The sequence below is a fragment of the Acomys russatus genome, chromosome 29 (genome assembly GCF_903995435.1).
Source record: "Acomys russatus chromosome 29, mAcoRus1.1, whole genome shotgun sequence".
Classification (NCBI taxonomy): domain Eukaryota; kingdom Metazoa; phylum Chordata; class Mammalia; order Rodentia; family Muridae; genus Acomys; species Acomys russatus.
Genome location: NC_067165.1, coordinates 24493727 through 24512270, shown reverse-complemented (window position 1 = coordinate 24512270; position 18544 = coordinate 24493727). Strand labels below are relative to the sequence as shown.

Sequence of the window (18544 nt, the reverse complement as noted above, 5' to 3'; positions counted from 1 at the left end):
TGCTTGTCACCTGCGTCAATAGCTAGGCCATTAGTAAAGCTTAGGCCACTGTAAAGCTTTAGTCAGCAGGGCTTTGGTGGAGTTCTTGGGGCTGAAAGGGGCCCAGGCTTCAGTGACATGGCCACCCTGGCTGTGGGGAGGGACAGCAGGAGTTGAGGAAGGAAGAAACTGGGTCCACAGAACATCCTTTCTAGGATGTCAGAACTGTGCCTCGAGAACACCTCGGCTCTAGTCTCAGGGATGAGCACACCCTCTGAGGGCCCAAGAGAGCTGCCCAGAATTGCAGAAAGCCTGTGGCCATCAGAGCCCATCACCTTGGGGCCAGAGGAATCTGCCTGGAAGCTGGTCCTGAGGAAGATCCAGGAGTTCTCCATCTCGGTAAGGAGGGAGGGTGAGTCCATTGCTGGGATCCAAGAAGGCTTCCTGTTTCCAGACCGGGAGGCCATTAGACCAGGCCTTCTCTGGGCCTGCACTGGGTGAAGCCTGCAGTTCTTTCAGTTCCCTTCCCTGGCATCGGAGTTTACCCCCAACCAAGCCTTTGTCTGGGGCTGAAGTCATCTGTCTCCAGTTTTGGACTACAGATGGCTGCCTTCACGCATCTCTGTTTCAAGAGATAAAAAGACCAGAGTTCAAATCTTTTCTTTGTCAGACATGGTGGTGCACTCCTTTAATTCCAGAACTCAGGAGGCAGAAGCAAGTGGATCTCTGTAAGTTCAAGGCCAGTCTGGTCTACAGAGCAAGTTCCAGGGCAGCTAGGGCTACATAGAGAGACTAAGTCTTTAAAAATAAATAAATAAATAAATAAATAAATAAATAAATAATCTTCTCTTTGTCATATTCTTGCTGTGTGACCTCAAGTCTATTTTTGCAGGCCCTAAAAAGGAAGAAGCAAGCTAGAGGTAGTGGCGTACACCTGTAATCCCAGAATTCAGGAAGGCTGCAGCAGGAACTTGGACTAGTAAAATCCTGCCTAAAACAAAACAAAGCAAAACAAAAACAAAACCACAGAGTGAAGTGGCAGGAAAGGAAGAAGAAAACTGGAGGAACAGTAATGTGTTTGTCATGGAGTGGAAAGGACTCAAGGACCTAACTTGTTTCCCCCACCTCGCTCTCTTATTCTTGTTCTAACAGGGCCGCCAAGACGCCTTCATGGTGGCTGACTTGGATGTGCTGGCCAGCCGCCACCAGACCTTCCTCCAGGCCCTGCCCCAAGTCCAGCCTTTCTATGCAGTGAAGTGCAACAGCAGGCCCTGGGTGCTGCTTGTCCTGGCTGCTCTGGGCACTGGCTTTGACTGTGCCAGCCAGGTGAGCCTGTGCCAGCTTGCCAATCACCTCCCCCACGAGCCTATCACTTTCTGGAGAAATACTGCCAGTGTCAGGAGATCAGGAGCGGGGCCTCTGGCCCCCAAGATGGTGACTGGCATGCTGAAAGCTCAAGACTTCTTCTTGTTGCTGCTGCTGGATTTTATTTGTGGGAAGACTGAGTCTAATGCAGTCCAGGCTAGTTTAGAATTCACCACGTCGCCTGAGGATGACCTTGAACTTCTGGTCCTCCGATTTCCGCCTTCCCGGGGCACAGGTCACACAATTTATTTGGTGTTGATTGCACCCAGGGCTTTGTGCATGCTATGTAAGCACTCTACCAGCTGAGCCCTAGGCCCAGCCCCTCAGGTGCTTTTAAATGAGTAAACAAGCAAACAAGCCAAACAAGCCATGCTGTGGCCAGCCTTGTACTTGGATGTGCAGCAAGACCAGACAACCTGAACTAAGGAATGGCTCCCTGCCTGGCATGGCCAGTTACCCTTCTGAGCCTCAGTTTCTTCTTTATTTTATTTTTGTTTTTATTTTTCTTTATTTATTTATTTATTTATTTATTTATTTATTTATTTTTTGGTTTTTCGAGACAGGATTTCTCTATGTAGCCTTAGCTATCCTGGACTCACTTTGTAGACCAGGCTGGCCTTGAACTCACAGCGATCCACCTGCCTTTGCTTCCTGAGTGCTGGGATTAAAGGCATGCGCCACACTGGGCCCAGTTTCTCCTTCTTTAAAATGGGACCAACTCTGAATGACAGTGAGGACACGACCACTCCTAGGTATGGCTGAGGAGGTTTTTATTGTGGATATAAGAGAAAGAACAGGCAGAGGCTTCTGGAAGAGTCCAGACTGAACATGGCCAGAAGGACAGACTGGGCCATGAGAGGATTGGGAGAGGCGTGAGAGAGGAAGAGACGAGAAAGAGATGAGGAGGTCAAAGGGACCAAGAGAGCATGTGGGAACCAGAAAGCACATAACAAAAAATGGCTGAGTTATATAAGAACCAGACTCCGGGGGATGGGAAACAAAGCCCAGCCTCTGGGTTGGAGAGTTTTAGTGTAGGAGGCAGGTCAGAAGTGCTGGGAGGAGCCACAGGTATTGAGTGAGACTTGTCTGGGGTTTCTGTGAGGCTGGACACTCTCCCAGTGAGGAACCTGGCTCCACAGGGGTTTGTTGGAAGATGTTCCCACTAGTTCCGGCTAAGGTCCTGTCCCCAAAGACTTAGGAAAGGCAGGAGCAGCCGGTCAGCCCGAACTCTGGCTTTTGCCTATGCCAAGGGGGAGCTGGAGCAGGTGCTAGCCCTGGGCATGGCCCCCTCCCGAATCATCTTCGCCAACCCCTGCAAGGCTGTCTCCCACATCCGGTATGCAGCCCGCTGTGGGGTGCAGCTTCTGACCTTCGACAGCGAGGAAGAACTGACTAAGGTGGCCCAGCACCACCCTGGGGGGCTAGGTGAGATGGCAGAGGTACCACTGGAGACAGTGGGCCAGGGGACTCCGACAGATGGGTCTGGGCCTCAGCAACCAGGTAGAAGAAGATTGTCCCAAGAAAGCCTCTGGGCATCAAGAGGGTCGGGCTGCGGGCATAGGGTTCAGTCAGGCTGCCCAGTGCCTTCTCTGGCACACATTCGTGCCAAGAAAACCTTGTCTCTGCACAGACTTTGGATGGAGGTTGGCATGAGGAGGTCTGGCATCCTGATATCATAAAAGAAGTACTTATGCTAGACTCAGACCAAGGCTCACATTTCAGATTCATAAGCCATGTGCTGTGTGATTTTAGGAAAGCTGTGTAACTTCTCTGATTCTTTTTTTTTTTTTTTTTTTTTTTTTTTTTTTTTTGAGACAGAGTTTCTCTGTGTAGCCTCGGAACTCAAGCTGTAGAGCAGGCTGGCCTCGAACTCAGAGATCCACCTGTCTCTGCCTCCTGAGTGTGAGTGCTGGGATTAAAGGCATCTGCCACCACTGCTCAGCCTATTCATCTGATATAATATAATCTATACAATATCTATATGATTCTATCCCACTTTTGCCCGGCAGAGTCTGTAAGGAGCTCTCCTTGCTCCTTGCTCTCCATGTTGAGTCCTTGAGAGCAACTAGGCAGGGATGGGTGGGAAGGTTGGAGAATCTCGGGGTTTCATGCATCCCTGCCATCCTCCCTCCTCCTCCAGGTCGGTCCTCCGGATACAGACTCAGGGTAGTCAAAACACCTTCCTGCTGAACGCCAAGTTTGGAGCCTGGTTGGGGGCATGCGGACGCCTGCTCCAGGTGGTGAGAGAGCTGGGGTTGGCTGTGGTGGGGGCCGCGTATGTGAGCACTGGCCTTTCCCATCCTGATTTCTATTGTTGGCCCTAGGCAGCAGAGGACTCTCAGGGACACCTCTGCTTGGTGTGTTTTCTAAGTCTAGAGGATGTGAGGCCTTGGGGACAAAATTTAAGTAAACATCAAAAAAACTTAACAGTCCAGATATGCAACATTTTCAAACAGTATTTAAAAAAAATCAAAACAAATGCAAAAATCTCCATGATGAGAAAGATTGGAATTTTAAATGAAGTCAGGATTGGTGTAGCTGACTTCCTTTTTCCCTCGGGGTCTAATCATGCTTGCAGATCCAGTCTCTTAATTTTTTACATTTTGTTCCTCTTGGATACACGCATTCCTTCCATTCTTTCTGAGCCCTGGGTGTGGGACACACAGCTGCAATCCCAGCTCTTAGGGAGGCAGAGGCAGGACAGGGTCAGGGGCAGCAGACTGAACAACAGGAGACCTGGTCTCTAAAAAGGGGCGGGGCTAGGGACTTCATTCAGTGGGTAGAGCATTTGCCTGGGATAGACTAGATAAAACCAGTCATGGTACATACCCCCAAAGTCCCAGCACTCTAGAAGTGGAGGCCAGAGAGGTCAGAAGTTCAAGGTTATCCTTAGCTATATAAACAAGTTGGAGGCTAGCATGTGCTATATTAGATACTGTCTAGAAAAAAAAAAAAGACTGCTCTTATTCGTTATTTTTTTCATGGCCCCTTACAATTTTTTTTTTGGGGGGGGGCAGGTTTCTCTGTGTAGCCTTAGTTGTCCTGAAGCCGTAGATCAGGCTGGCCTCGAACTCATGGGGATCTGCCTGCCTCTGCCTCCTCAAGCGCTGGGATTACAGGCTCCTTACAATTTTTTTAATTAAAAAGTTTTTACACTTATTTTCTTTCTCTCTCTCTCTCTCTTTCTCTCTCTCTCTCTCTCTCTCTCTCTCTCTCTCTCTCTGTGTGTGTGTGTGTGTGTGTGTGTGTGTGTGTGTGTACACATGCCATGCCATGGTGCAAATGTGGAGGTCAGAAGACAACTTTTAAGAGTCAGTTTTCTTCTCCCATCATATGGGGTTTGGGACTTGAACCCAGGTAGTCAGGTTTGGCGGTGAGGACCTTTGCCCTCAGAGGCATCTGGCCAGGCAGGTTTTACATCTGCTGAGAAATAGCTCTCCTGATATGGCTCTCAGGTTATCTTCAGGGGGCACTGGGTTGTGGGGTTCTGGTGACGTGGATTCTAGGTAAGAGAAGAGGAGCCCTTTCAACAAAGGCATTAGAAGTGGGCAGCTGGGGGGAAAGTATCACTCTGTCATGAGCCTTGATAGGGTGACTGTAGGGCATGTGTCTCCCTGAGGACACCTGAAGTGACCAAGGCCACATACAGTCACCTTGGCTAGCATCAGGCTCAAGGTCCCTGGGTGGGTGTTGCTCAGTGCATCTGTCCTCATACTGACCTGTGTGTCTTCCGCACCAATGGCCATGCTAAGCTTCCATGTAGGTTCCATGTGGGGCTACACACCCCAGAGCTACATACGGGCAGGCCATCGCTGACTGCCATCACGTGTTTGAGATGGGCCGCAAGGCTGGCCGCCACATGAGCCTCCTGGATCTTGGAGGGGGCTTCCCGGGAATCGAGGGCTCAGAAGCCAAATTTGAAGAGGTGAGAAGGATGGGCCCCAGGGGATGAGTGGCAGTCTGGGTGTAGCAGCTTGGGCTTGGGGGACAGGGGCAGGCCTACGTGTTTGTATGTAACGTTGTGTAACTGGTAGTCTGTTTGCAGGCCCTGGGGTTTGCCTTTGGTGCGCATCTTCACTGACTGCATGTGTGGCTGTGAGTGTTTCCAAGTGTGAAAACTTGTGTATCACACTTCTCTTTGTAGCCTCACAGCTCCGATACAAGATCAGGAGCTACATCTAACAATGGTCTCCTCCTCTTCCTCTTCCTCCCCGCCCTCTTCTTACTCCTCCTCCCCTTCTGTCTCCCTCTCATCCCCATTCTTCTTCTTCTTACTCCTCTTTCTTCTCTTCCTCTCTTCTTTTTCATCTTCACCCTTGCTGGAGGTGCGTAAGTGTTATGCCACTGAGCTGTCTCTCCAACCACTGTGTCCTTCTTCAGACATGTCATTAACCACTGGCCATGTGTTATATTCTTTTTATTTATTTTTTATTTTTTGGTTTTTCGAGACAGGGTTTCTCTGTGTAGCCTTGGCCATCCTGGACTCACTTTGTAGACCAGGCTGGCCTCGAACTCACAGCGATCCGCCTGCCTCTGCCTCCCGAGTGCTGAGATTAAAGGCGTGTGCCACCACGCCCGGCTTTTTTTTTTTTTTTTTAAAGATTTATTTATTTAAGTATACAGTGTTTCACCTTCGTATATGCCTGCCCACCAGAAGAGGGCGCCAGATCTCATTGTAGATGGTTGTGAGCCACCATGTGGTTGCTGGGAATTGAACTCAGGACTTTTGGAAGAGCAGCCAGTGCTCTTAACCACTGAGCCATCTCTCCAGCCACAATGTCATATTCTTTAGGGTGCCAGAGCCCAGGCACCGGCTGTGGCTCTGAGCTCTCTCAGCCTCATTTCTACCTGTTTCTCTCTGAATAAGAAGAGGTGAGCTTGCCCTCCCTCCTCATGCCTATTGTGGGGAAAAAGGGAAGGGGGACTGGTCAGGACACTTGCTTCCACTGAGGCTACGGCAGGGGTGGCACCTGTCGCCTCAGATGTCGAGAGTAATCCATGCTGCCCTGGCCCAGTACTTCCCAGAGCTCATTGCAGAGCCTGGCCGTGTGCACAGCTGCTGTGAACATCATAGCCAAGAAGTCCTCGCTGGAGCCAGGTGGGTGCCAGGTGTAGCCACAGTCCAGGTGTCCCCAGGACTCAGAGAGAGGTTGGTCAGTGGGTCTGGGGTGCCTAGTTATAGGAAGTGAGATCAGAGTTGGGCACTAGATTGGCCCCATCTGTGCACTGTTCAGTGTTCCCCAGAAAAAAGGGAGGTGAAGGACAGAGACCGAGGTACTCTTCTAGGTATCTGGGAAGTCTATTCTGTACCAAGGGAACAATTGCAAGGTACATACTTCAAGGCCCTAGACACCCCGTAACTAAACCTAGGCAATCAGGAGCAGACTCTTGGGCACGGCAGCAGGTGACAGTTCCACAGTACAGGGACACAAGGTCCCACAATAGTTAAAGCAGGGCTGACTGCTATGATCAGATGCATCCCGAAGGCTGACATCCTCTGGTGACAGTAACCGTTGACACTCATCACTGTGTCTCCCAGGAGAGATCTTTGGCTATTCTGTCGCTGAGTGTGGGAGGAAGGTAAGAGTTGCCGTGTTGCCAGAGAACAGCCCAGAAATATTTTCATGGCGAAATCGAGAACATTCCCAGGTCTTCGTCCACTGGATCAGTGCTCTTTGATCTCTGGGGCTGAGTGACACTGACATGTAGATACTTATTGGTCTGGTACCCTCCCCCCACTGTTTTGAGGATGCCGGGATGTAGCACACCTGTCTTCAGTCACTCCGCCACAGTCAGTTACAAGGATTTGGGAGCTAGTGTCTGTGATATCCACAAAAAAGCAAGAGCTGCCAATCAGCAGAAACCAATGACAGATGAAATACATATTTTTGCCTTGGGGTCTGCTCACCAATCTTGCGAGACAGCTTTGGTTAACCCCCGGTGAGCATGTATAGACATAGGGACTCAGAGACGGGCAGTGACTCAGCCAAGGCAGCACAGCTAGTCAGTAATGCAGCTGGTCCAGGTCCTTCTGAGTCTGAGGCTGGTACCCTTCATCCCTGGCATCACGACGAACTCAAACCAGAATTGATTCACGTACCACGGTGACTGGGGTTTAAAGAGGGAGGAGAAAGAAGGGAAAAACAGGGGAGAGAAAATCCGTATTCAGGGTCAGCATCCAAGTGGCAGGCAGTCGCCCAGATGTTAAGAGAATTCGGCTGGAAATCTGAATGCGGGTTCAAGAGAAATGCTGTGAAGACAAACTAAGGTGGCTGCGAGGGACAGACTGGTAGACGGTCATGTCTGGAGGATCCAGGAGTCACAATAGCCAGAGTGTGAGAGAGCTAGGGAGAAAGCTGTCAGATGCTTATTTGAGTAATGTCAATAGAGGCAGGGTGTTCAGGCAGAGGGAGCCATCTGCGGCGGTTGGTGCTGTCACAGTTGGGCATTGTTTTACAGTACACCCAGGATTTGTCCTAAGGATTTGTTCTAATTAGCTATGGCAAGACATACTTCTGTGGAGACAGCTGCCTCCCAATAAATTTTTACACACAGTTTTCCCAGAGACACAGGTCCCTGCATGCATCATCCACATAGGGTGGGTTAAGAAGGGGAAGGGGAGCCGGGCGGTGGTGGCGCACGCCTTTAATCCCAGCACTCAGGAGGCAGAGGCGGGCGGATCGCTGTGAGTTCAAGGCCAGCCTGGTCTACAAAGTGAGTCCAGGACGGCCAAGGCTAACACAGAAAGACCCTGTCTTGAAAAAACTAAAACAAAACAAAACTAAACTAAACTAAAAAAAGGGGGGGGGAGGGGACAGTAGGTGGGTTCTATAGGTCTAACAGAGACAGCATAGATGTAAATGGAGTTTTTTGTTTGTTTCTTAAAAAGGTATACATTGCTCTGTCTGCATGTAACACCTGCCCGCCAGAAGAGGGCACCAGATCTCACTATAGGTGGTTGAGAACCATCATGTGGTTGTTGGGAATTGAACTCATGACCTTTAGAAGAGCAGACGGTGCTCTTAACCTCTGAGCCATCTCTCCAGTCCTGTAAAAGTAGTTTTTATTTTCTCAGATGATAGGATAAAATGAGAGCTGTACCCAGGCTTTACTAATAATACATGGCTTGGGCTGAGCCTAGAGCTTTTCTATCTAAATACCCCTAGACCTAGGCCTGGAAGCTTCTAGCCTCTGTACAATCTAGTCTTCTGCAAGCCTGGACCTTGAAGGCTTCAGTTTCCAGTCTCTGTCTGCTAATCTAGGCCTAGAATGTTTTCAACCTCTGAGATATACTGATGAATAAGCTCACCCTTTCTAGTTCTTTCTGAACTCTGGCTGGCTGGTTCAACTGAGCTGTTCTGGCTCAAAACTCCTCTCCAAGATGACTGATTCAAACTGGCTTCTCTCTGCTTTTCACTGAATTTCTCTGCTTGGAAAAACTGCCTCTACTGCCTCTGAATTCCATGAACTGAACTGAACTGCCCTGAACTCAACTGAACTGAACTGTAAGGAACAGAACTGTACTCCCCAACCCCTTTCCTCTTCTCCTGCTCGCTCTCTCTCTCTCTCCTCTCTCTCTGCACTGCTCTTAAGTAGCTTCTCTTTCCTGTCTATTCTTGTGAAAGTTAGGAGAATCCAATCTCTGGCTCATTCTGTCAAATCTTTCTCTCATTCATCACTGTCTGCCCCTCAGTTAGACGTCATTGTTTGGAATTAAAGGCGGGTACTAAAGGCCTGTCTGTATTGCAGCCAGAGGGATTAAAGGCATGTACTAAGGGTGTGTCTGTATTCCAGATGGATCACACAGATCTAGGTCTTTGGATGTGATCCCTTACCAGAGCAGCCAAGTGGCTGGATTAAAATTCCTCAGCAGGCCATAGAGTACATGTGACGTTTAAAATTCCTCAGCAGGCCATAGAGTACATGTGCCGTATCCCCCAGGATGGGTTCTACTGACTGGGAGCTAAAGATAAAGGTCTAGGGAGTGAGAGTCTGGGATAGACTTTCTGGAGGATTTCGATGAGGCTTGGGTGGGGTCTGCCTCTACAGATAGCAAAAGGTCACCAGGTCAGTAACGATAGCCACTCTCAGCTTCCCGGATGGAATGCAGGCATTTTATTCCATCCATTGAGAGGAGTACCATGACTGGTTTTATGGGGTGCCAGCATTGAACTCAGGGCTTTGTGTATGCTAGGCAAACTCTTTACCAGCTGAGTATATTGTACTGTTTTCATCGTCATCGTCATTTTACTATTTAGATAGGGTCTCATTTTGTAGTCCAGGCTGGCCTAGAACTCGTGGCAGCCCTCCTACTCCCAGCTTCCCGAGTGCTGGGATTACAGACATGAAACACCACACTCCACCTCCATTGAGATTTAGGAGGGAGGGAGTGACAAGGCTGAGAGCATGCAAGACAGGCTCAGTTCTGGCTGGTTTGGGTGACTTCAGCGGGCTCCAAAGTGTAAGGGCGGCTGTGACAAATACCGAAGAAAGTGGCTGGAGCAGAGATAGCTCAAGAAATGAGTCAGCAGCAGCGCTAGAGAGGAGGCTTATCAGTTTAGAGCACTTGCTGCTCTTGCAGAAGACCTGTGTTCAATTCTAAGTACTGGTACGGGGGTTCACAAGCATCTGTAACTTCAGTTCCAGCGCCCTCTTCTGGCCTCAGTGGGCACTGCATGAATGTGATGTACAGATAACACCGTGCAGCCAAAACACTCATACACATGAAATAAATAAACGTAAAAATTAAAAAATATATACACAGAAGCAGCTGGTTTCTTGGGCTCTGAGATGGTGGTCGTATACTTGGGTGGCCATCTATGTGGACAATTACTGCTTCTATAAGCCTGGGAAAGTCAGACTTCTACTGGGTCTGCAGACCTCAGATGCCAGAGTGTCAAGAGTATCAACAAGACTATGTATGCTGCTACCCACCTGTCATGCCAGCTCTCAGGAAGAGGAGGAAGACCATGAGTTCAAGACACTACACTACACTATACTATACTATACACTACATAAGCCAGTAGGGGCTATGAGAATTTGTCTCAAAGAAACAAGATTAAGACAAAACAGGGTGTAATGGCAAATTCCCACAATCCTAGCACTCAGGAGGCTGAGGCAAGAAGATCACTAACTCCAATGTCACCCTGGGCTACATGGTAAGATCCTATCTCAAAAGCCAAGATCTGCAGATATAGTTCAATGGTAGGACACTTGCCTAGCAAAAGCAGGGCCCTGGCTCAATATCCACCAACACCTGATACAGGCTTAAATCATAACAGGAGGGGCATTGGGGAAGATGCTTAGGACAAGGCAAGAATTCTGCAGTACTGAGCAGTGGGCCTGGGCTTCTCCCAAGGGAACTGGAGCTCATTAGGGAAACCTGGCCAAGCACAGCTCATTCTGTCTACCCCTTGTTCCCAGGAGGCCACAGGAAGCTGGGATACTACCTCAACGAGGGCCATTACGGTGCCTTCCGAATCTCCCTCAGGGAGCCTGTCCCCAGGATACCCATCATGTGAAGGTAAGGAGGCCTTTTGTGTTCTGAGATCACCAAGTCTAGTGCTGACTCAAGAGGCAGGGGCTCGGGTTGCCCATGCCCTGCAGGCTGTCGTGCTGGGCATAGGCACGAGGCTCTGCATGTACACAATTGTATGTGTTTCCTAGGGCACATCTGGCGACTCATGCCTGTGCAGACACATGTGTCTGTGGAGGCTGCATGGGTCAGATCAGCTCTCGATGCTTTTAGGTGCATCTCTGTATGTGCTGTGTATGTTTCCAGAACTCTGGGCTGGTCGGCTGAGACATGGCTGTGATGGAATGCAAGCTCCAGGAGGGCAGGCCGTTGTGTGTGTCCTAAAGGCTGGCACAGGACAGCCACTCTCTTCACTCTTTACTGTAGTTGAATGGTGCTGGCCTTGCTGGTGTGTGGCCACATGTCCCCGAGGGCCATGTCTAACATCCTAGTGATATGATAAGACCCTTCCTTCTCTGACCCCATCTCCTTCTCCCTGCAGAAGTTCCCCCTCGGAGCCCTGCCTCTTCCCCTGCACTCTCTATGGCTTGCCATCTCCACCTTCTGAGTCAATCTTCCAGTATCCTTGAACTGGAGAGAATTCTTGCCCGGACATCTGGCAGAAGGTGTGGGCTGCAGACCCCTCCCATGAATGTGGGAAAGGCTCAGCTTTGGGACGGTGGGCCTCTCCAGATCTTGTAAATCAGACTGGAAACATTAACCTCTGTCCATCGAAGGGGTTTCAAAGTACAGATAGGATTGGGCTTTGCTGAAAATAAAAAGGCTGTGTGTAGGCGCAAGAGCTGGTGTGCCCTGCTTGTTCTGTGGGTGTAGGTTCTCTAGGACTTTTAATATTCATCTATAATCATCCCTCCTGCCCGCCAGCCAGCCAATCATAATCCACCTAACATTCATCTGTCATTTATTCTTCCCTCATCCATTTCATCCATCTACCTACCAGGTATCCATCATCCACCATCCATCCAGTCCTTATCAACCATCCACCCACTTATCACTCATCTACTTGTTCATCCATTGAGCAATCCACTACCCACCCATCCATCCTCCATTCATCACCTGCCATTCATATTCATTACCTGTTATCATCTACCCATCAATCTACCCATCCATCAGTCATCCATCTATCTACCACCTCCCATCCATCATCCATCCATTCATCCGTCTATTCATCCATCCATCCATCCATCCATCCACCCACCCACCACCCCGGTGCTGTTCTAGGCCCAAGGGACCCATGTTTGAGTGAGAGGAAAAGCTTTACCTTACAGGTAAGAAAAGGCAGAGCATAAACAAACACACAGCTAAAGGACAAGGTGATGCGGGAGCATAGGTCCTGACAAGAAAAACGAAAGAGGAGGAGTGTAAAAAGCTGAGCAGTGGAGGTTATAGGTGAACGGCGGAGCTGTACAGAGGCATGGAATCCCACCACGCAACAGATCCACCTAAGAGGTCTCTGGGGTCACACATGGAGGGAGGGAGGGAGGGAGGGAGGGAGGGAGGAAGAGAGAGATCTAGAGAGGGGTAGACACGGGTAGAGAGGAGAGAGAGCCACATGGAGGGTCTGTTCTTTTATATGGCCCAGGACAGGGCCACGCCCCTGTGGCAGGTAAGCAGTGACATCACAGGTAGGCAGACTGTCGCAGAATCCTAACATTAGCAGAATCCTAACAAGGAGGAGTACTTGGGCAGCAGTGGGCAGCACAGGGACCAAGTGACGGCTCAGAGCCTGGGAGGAAGTGTGGCAGCGCATCCAAGAGAGCCCCACATGGAAAACAGCAAGTGCAAAGGTCAGAACGAGGATGAACTTCAAGAAAAGGCCAGACTGACCCATGTGACGGTGCAGAGTGTGGAAAGGAAGTTAAGATGAGGCAGGAAAGGGGTCTAGGATGGCTGGTCAGGCTGCTTGCTAAGTCAGGGGTTTTATGCTAATCCAGAGCAGGTGAAGGCAGAGGTCAGGAGAAGCAGCAAGGGGATCCTGTTAAAGAAGGGGGCACGCCTGTGATGGTGCACGTCTTTAATCCCAGCACTTGGGAGGCAGAGGCAGGTGGATCACTGTGAGTTCGAGGCCAGCCTGGTCTACAAAGTTAGTCTAGGACAGCCAAGGCTACATAGAGAAACCCTGTCTGGGAAAAAAGGGGGGGTCGGGGGCTGGAGAGATGGCACAGAGGTTAGGAGCACAGCCTGCTCTTCCAAAAGTCCTGAGTTCAATTCCCAGCAACCACATGGTGGCTCACAACCATCTATAATGTGATATGATGCCCTCTTCTGGCCTGCAAGTGTACATGCAGACAGAACATTGTATACATAATAATAAATCTTAGAAAAAGGGGGGGGGGGGTTTGAGGGGAAGTGAGACAGACCTCAGGGTTTAGGCCCAGGGCTGCCCTTTCATGGGTAGGGTGCTGGAATGGATTAGGAGGGTGGAAATCAAAACTCTGCTTCAACATGTTTGACAAGATGCATAGACCTCTAAGTGGCTCCTACAAAATCAGTCTCTGAGGAAAAGCCAAGATAGACGAGTGAAAGGGGTCAGTAATGGGTGGCGGTCATAGTTCTAGGCCCAAGGGCATCAGCGGTAGACAAGTGAAGGATGCTCAGCTGTGTCCAAGGCTGGTGAGGTAGGAGGTGAGGTAACAGGGAAGAATGCTGAGGCCGTTGATGGGCTTCAGGGTCTAAGGAGTGTGTGTGAGGGATCTCAGCACGGGCAGTCTCGCGGGGAGGTGTGTTACAGAGGGCTACGGGAAAGGAGGTGGGGCCAAGGGGAGAGGAAGGGTTTATTTTAGGTTGAGAGTTCATGGTCTGAATTTCAAGAGCAAAAGCTGATGGGCCCTCAAGCCAGGCAGGGTGGAGGGCGTGTGGTGTATCGGAGCCCAAGCAAGCTGGAGGAATCTAGTGTGTGTGTTTGTGTGTGTGTGTGTGTAGCGGGGGCTGGGGTCGTCATTTTCTTCAGATTAGCTTCCCAGTGATTCAACTACCCGGGTCATGGTGAAGAGAAGTGGGCTGAAGGAGTTTTGCGTTCCCAGAAGGTACAGCGGCGACAGCCAGAACAAGGAAGGCCGGGAGAGGATGCGCCTGAGAACCGCTGTGGGTTGTGCAGGGGCGGCCTGGGAAACTTGAAGGAGTGAACGACTTGGTGGTTTGCCCTCACTCGTGTCCTGCCGTGGGCACAGGTGCAGAGTGAGTGGGTGGAGGTTGCAGGAGATACCAAGACAGGGAGATGGCTAAAGCCTGAAGTGGCCGCGGCGGGGAGGTGGTCTCTGAAGATCTAGGCTCTACCCACAGCCCCGGAAGTCCTCGGGAACTTTTCCTACCCACTTATAGAAGCAACTTCCCGTGGGTCACTTAGCCAGTGCTAAAGCCAGGGATTTAAGTCTGCGGTCCTCGGTCCTCGGTGTGCTCCATTCTGCAGCACAGCCTACACACAGCAAGCATGGATCATGGGTAAACCCTGGCTTCAGCCACGGTGCCTTCCTGCCACCTATTGACCGTAATCGGCCTTGCGCTAATAGGCGCGAACAGAAGCCAACTGAAAAGGGCTGGATTGGTGTTCTTTTGTTGTTTTTTCTTTTTCTCCCCCTCCCTGCCCACGCCTTTCAAACCTTTAGTGTGTGTGTGTGTGTGTGTGTGTGTGTGTGTGTGTGTGTGTGTGTGTGTGTAGGGGACACGCTCATGCCACGGCGATCACGCGACAATGAAAGGACACCGTGCAGAAGTTGGTTCCCTCCTCTTCCATCATGTGTGTTCCCGAGATTGAACTCCTGCCATCAGGATCGGAGGCGAGATGCAGTGATCCATTTTTGCAGCCCCCTCTTTCTCCTTTTCCCCATTTAATTTTGCACCCCCAAATTCTGGGGCCCTAATCTAGGATTTGGGGTATGCCAAGCAAGTGCTCTAGCACTGAACTACCTCTAGAGAGGTGATTACAAGTAGCCATCTGTCCTTCCCCCACTTAATCCAATCATTCATGACATTTACTGAACACTTACTCTGGGCCTTATTGTTGTGGGCACCGGGATCAGTCAGGAAGCTCTTTAGCAAGGACATCCGGTGTGGGGGGAGGGGCACAGGAAGTGGGCAGGGAAGCAAACTAGAGAAGGATAGACTATCCTGGATGACTAAAGGGATTCAGAGAGCGACTGGAGAAGGTGATGGGGAGATGGAGCCAGGGGAATACACCCGACAGGTGACAGGCTTGGGAGAAGGCTGGACCAGAAGGGAACAGTAACAATGGCCAGAGAGGCTGACAGGTGTGGGTTGATCCAGGTGCTTAAAGAGAAGACCTGGAAGTCATGAGCCTCTTGCCTCAGCCTCCTGAATGCTGTGATTCTGTGCATGTACTCCAGTCACCCAGCAATATGAGCTTTTGTAAAAAAGAGAAAGGTCTGAACTTTGCATATAACCTTCCCAAAGAAAACCGTTTGCTATTTATTATTGTTATGATCAATTGTCTTCCCAGCGTTACTTAAGATAAAATAAACAAATAAATGTATTTTAATGTTTAAAAATAAAAATTCTGTTTGTGAGCGTGGTTTTTTTTTTTTTTTTGCTTTTTTGTTTGTTTGTTTGTTTGTTTTTAAGTGTCTTTACCTACTGAGTCATCTTCCTGGCCCCCAGACTATTTTTATTTTTATGCATAAATACAGGAGAAACCCAGGAAACCACGCTGATTAAAAAAACCCACCATAGGGAAGGCAGAGGCAGGCAGATTTCGGTGAGTTCAGTCTGGTCTACAAAGTGAGTCAAGGCTACACAGAGAAACCCTGTCTCGGGGGAGAAAAAGCAAAAAGCTGCTTAGGGCTGGAGAGATGGTTCAGTAGTTGAGAACACACACTCTTCCCAGGATCTGAGCTTGGTTCTCAGCACTCGTGTGGTCAGACAGACTGTAATGCAGCTCCAAGGGATCTGATACTGTCTTCTGACCTCCAGAGACAGCCTGAACACACACACACACGCACACGTACACACACACACATACGCACACACACACACGTACGCGCACACACACACTTAAAACACAATCTTAAGAAAAAAATCTTAAAAGACAAAATCTTAAGAAACAAACAAACAAAAAACACTGTACAACAAAGCTCCTAGTAGCTGCTCCCATCTGAAGGCAAAGCAGAGCCACTGCCAGTCACCTCAGATGCTCCCCCCCGGCCCCCGGATTCCTCTCAGACTCTCAGCCCCCTGCCCAAAGTGAAACTATCACCCCAACTTCTGCTTTGCCTCTATCTTATGTGTATGGTTTTGTTTTTGTACAATTTCTTTGTTGTAATTCTTGCTGCTGTGAGGAAGGGAGGGTTTATTCCAGCTCAGGGTTGGAGGCCACCGTCCATCACCACAGGGAAGGTTTGGGCGGCAGGAACTGGTCACAGTATGGGAAGCCAAGAGCTGGAGACTCCTGCACAGCTGCCTTTCTCTCTTTTAGTCAGCCTAGAATCCCAGCCAAGGGAACAGTGCACCGCATAGTTAAGGTGAGCCTTCCCACCTCATTTAACCCACTGTGGAAACCGCCTTGAGGACTCTCCCAGGAGCCCGTCTCCTAGGAGATTTCCCTTGTTTCTTGTGGGTTTTATTGGGGGGGGCATACGTTAATTTTTATGATGAAAACCAATCAGTTTTAAGACACCTACAACCTTCCAGCCTACAGTCATCCACTCAGCCGTAACAGACACCACTTTTAGCCATGTTTCTAGTCCCAACTTTATTGTCAACTTCGTTCAACCAAGAGTGACCTGGGAAGACGTCTAAATGTCAGGATTGCCTAGATCAGATCAGCCTACGGCTGTATCTGTGGGAAACAGTCCTGATTGCTGGTGGGTGTGAGGGGGGGTCCCGACCACTGTTGGTGATGCCACCATGGGCAGGCCAAACATGGCGTGAACCAGAGGGGGCAAAGCCAGGAAGCTGCCTGTTCCTCTGTAGAGTCTGCTTCCATTCCTGCCTCTGCGTTCCTACTTTTCAGTTCCTTCCCTGACTCCCCTCAGTGGTTACCTGGAAGTGTAAGCTGGTTTAAAAAAAAAAAAAAAAAGCCCTCTCCTCCCTCTAGTTGCTTTTGCAGTTGTGGTTGCTTTCCTCCTCCAGTTTGATCTCGGCAGCAGAAAGCAAGCCAGCAGACGGTGTAATCAGCCCCAGGAGAAGGCCGAGTCAGGGTCCCCTCATTGTCCTGAGTAGTCAGAGCTGTGTTTGCTTTGATGTTTCCTAGTTTCTATCTCTTTCCCTCTTGTAAGTCATTTGTTAGTGAAAGCAGGCCATTTGTCAGAGTTTCCCACTGTCGCTGCCAAGCGCTGCCCCACTGCGCAGGGCTTCTGTTCCCACACCGACTTCCCCGCTCACTGATGCGTAGCTACCACAGGTTTAATCCCATTTATGTTTGATTTCTCCCCCCTCCCCTTTTGACAAGCCTAAGCATTGAATGCATGTTTAGCATCAGGAAACCTTTGTCATTGTTTCTCTCTCTCTCTCTCTCTCCCTCCTCTCTCATTGTGCGTTTCTTACTGCAGACCTGAAATTGGACGTAGCTATCTTGCTACGTTTCTAGAAACGGCACTGCTGGTTGATACGGCAGATAAACACTTAGCTTCCTCAGACTCTGCTGAACTGTTTGCACTTAACACACACTCCCATCAGCCATGTGGAAAAGCCCAAGTTGCTCCGAAGTGAAAAGTGCTGTTTTCCTCTTTAGCCACTTTAGTGCTCTGAAATACTAATACCTGTCGAGGCCAGCCTGGTCTACAAAGCGAGGCCAGGACAGCCAAGGCTACACAGAGACACCCTGTCTTGAAAAGCCAATAAATAAATAAATAAATAAATAAATAAATAAATAAATAAATAAAATGAAGCCAAGTATTGTCTCATTGCCCTGTGGTTGGAACTAGGCAGCTGGGTCAGTACTATGGGCGACATGGGCTGCAGTCACCTGCAGGAATAGATCAAGCAAAAGGTCAGAGATGACTTAACACACAGGTCTGGCGTCAGCTGGGATGGCCCACACAGACGCAGGCTTGGCTTGTGGTCCCAAGGTATAGTAGTGTTCCCTAGAGATACGGAGCCAATAGGATGAATCTACATTATGAGGATTTAATAGATCGGCTGCACCACACAGGATGGGCAGTCCAAGAACGGCTGACTACACACCGGAGAGGCTGAGAACCAATGGTGCTCAGCCCACGAGCATGAATGCCTCAGCGGTTCCCATTTGGTGCTTGGAGGAGCCCTGGAGAGCCGCTGGCCTTCAGTGTTGGAAGGCTGAAAAGGCTGGGTTACGCTGTCAGCACGGGGATCGAACTCAGGTCATCAGGCTTGGCAGCAATCGCCTTTACCCACTGAACCACCTCGCTGGCCCGAGATTTTAAACGTCGAGGATAAACCCCATCTACCACTGTTTCTACATTACTGACTCAGTTTTATAATATTTTGTTAAAGATTGTTGTCACTGTGTGTGTGATGGATATTGGCCTGTGGCTTTAAAATAATGATTTTTATTTGGCGTTAGCATTAGATTAGGCTGACCTCATAAAATATGTTGGGAAATGGTTCTCCTTCCTCTATAGTCTGAGTTTGTGTAAGATTAGTGTATTTTTTCCCTTCAGTGTTGGAATACCAGTAATGCCATTCAAGCTGGGGTGACCTTGGTTGATAAAAGGCTGACTTGGGTTTTCTTTT

General features: G+C 49.5%; 1 pseudogene; it reads left to right on the top strand.

Annotated features, from left to right (window-relative positions):
- Positions 1 to 240: 240 nt before the first annotated feature.
- LOC127211986 (antizyme inhibitor 2-like) lies at positions 241 to 11448 on the top strand (annotated as a pseudogene).
- The last annotated feature ends 7096 nt before the right edge of the window (positions 11449 to 18544 follow it).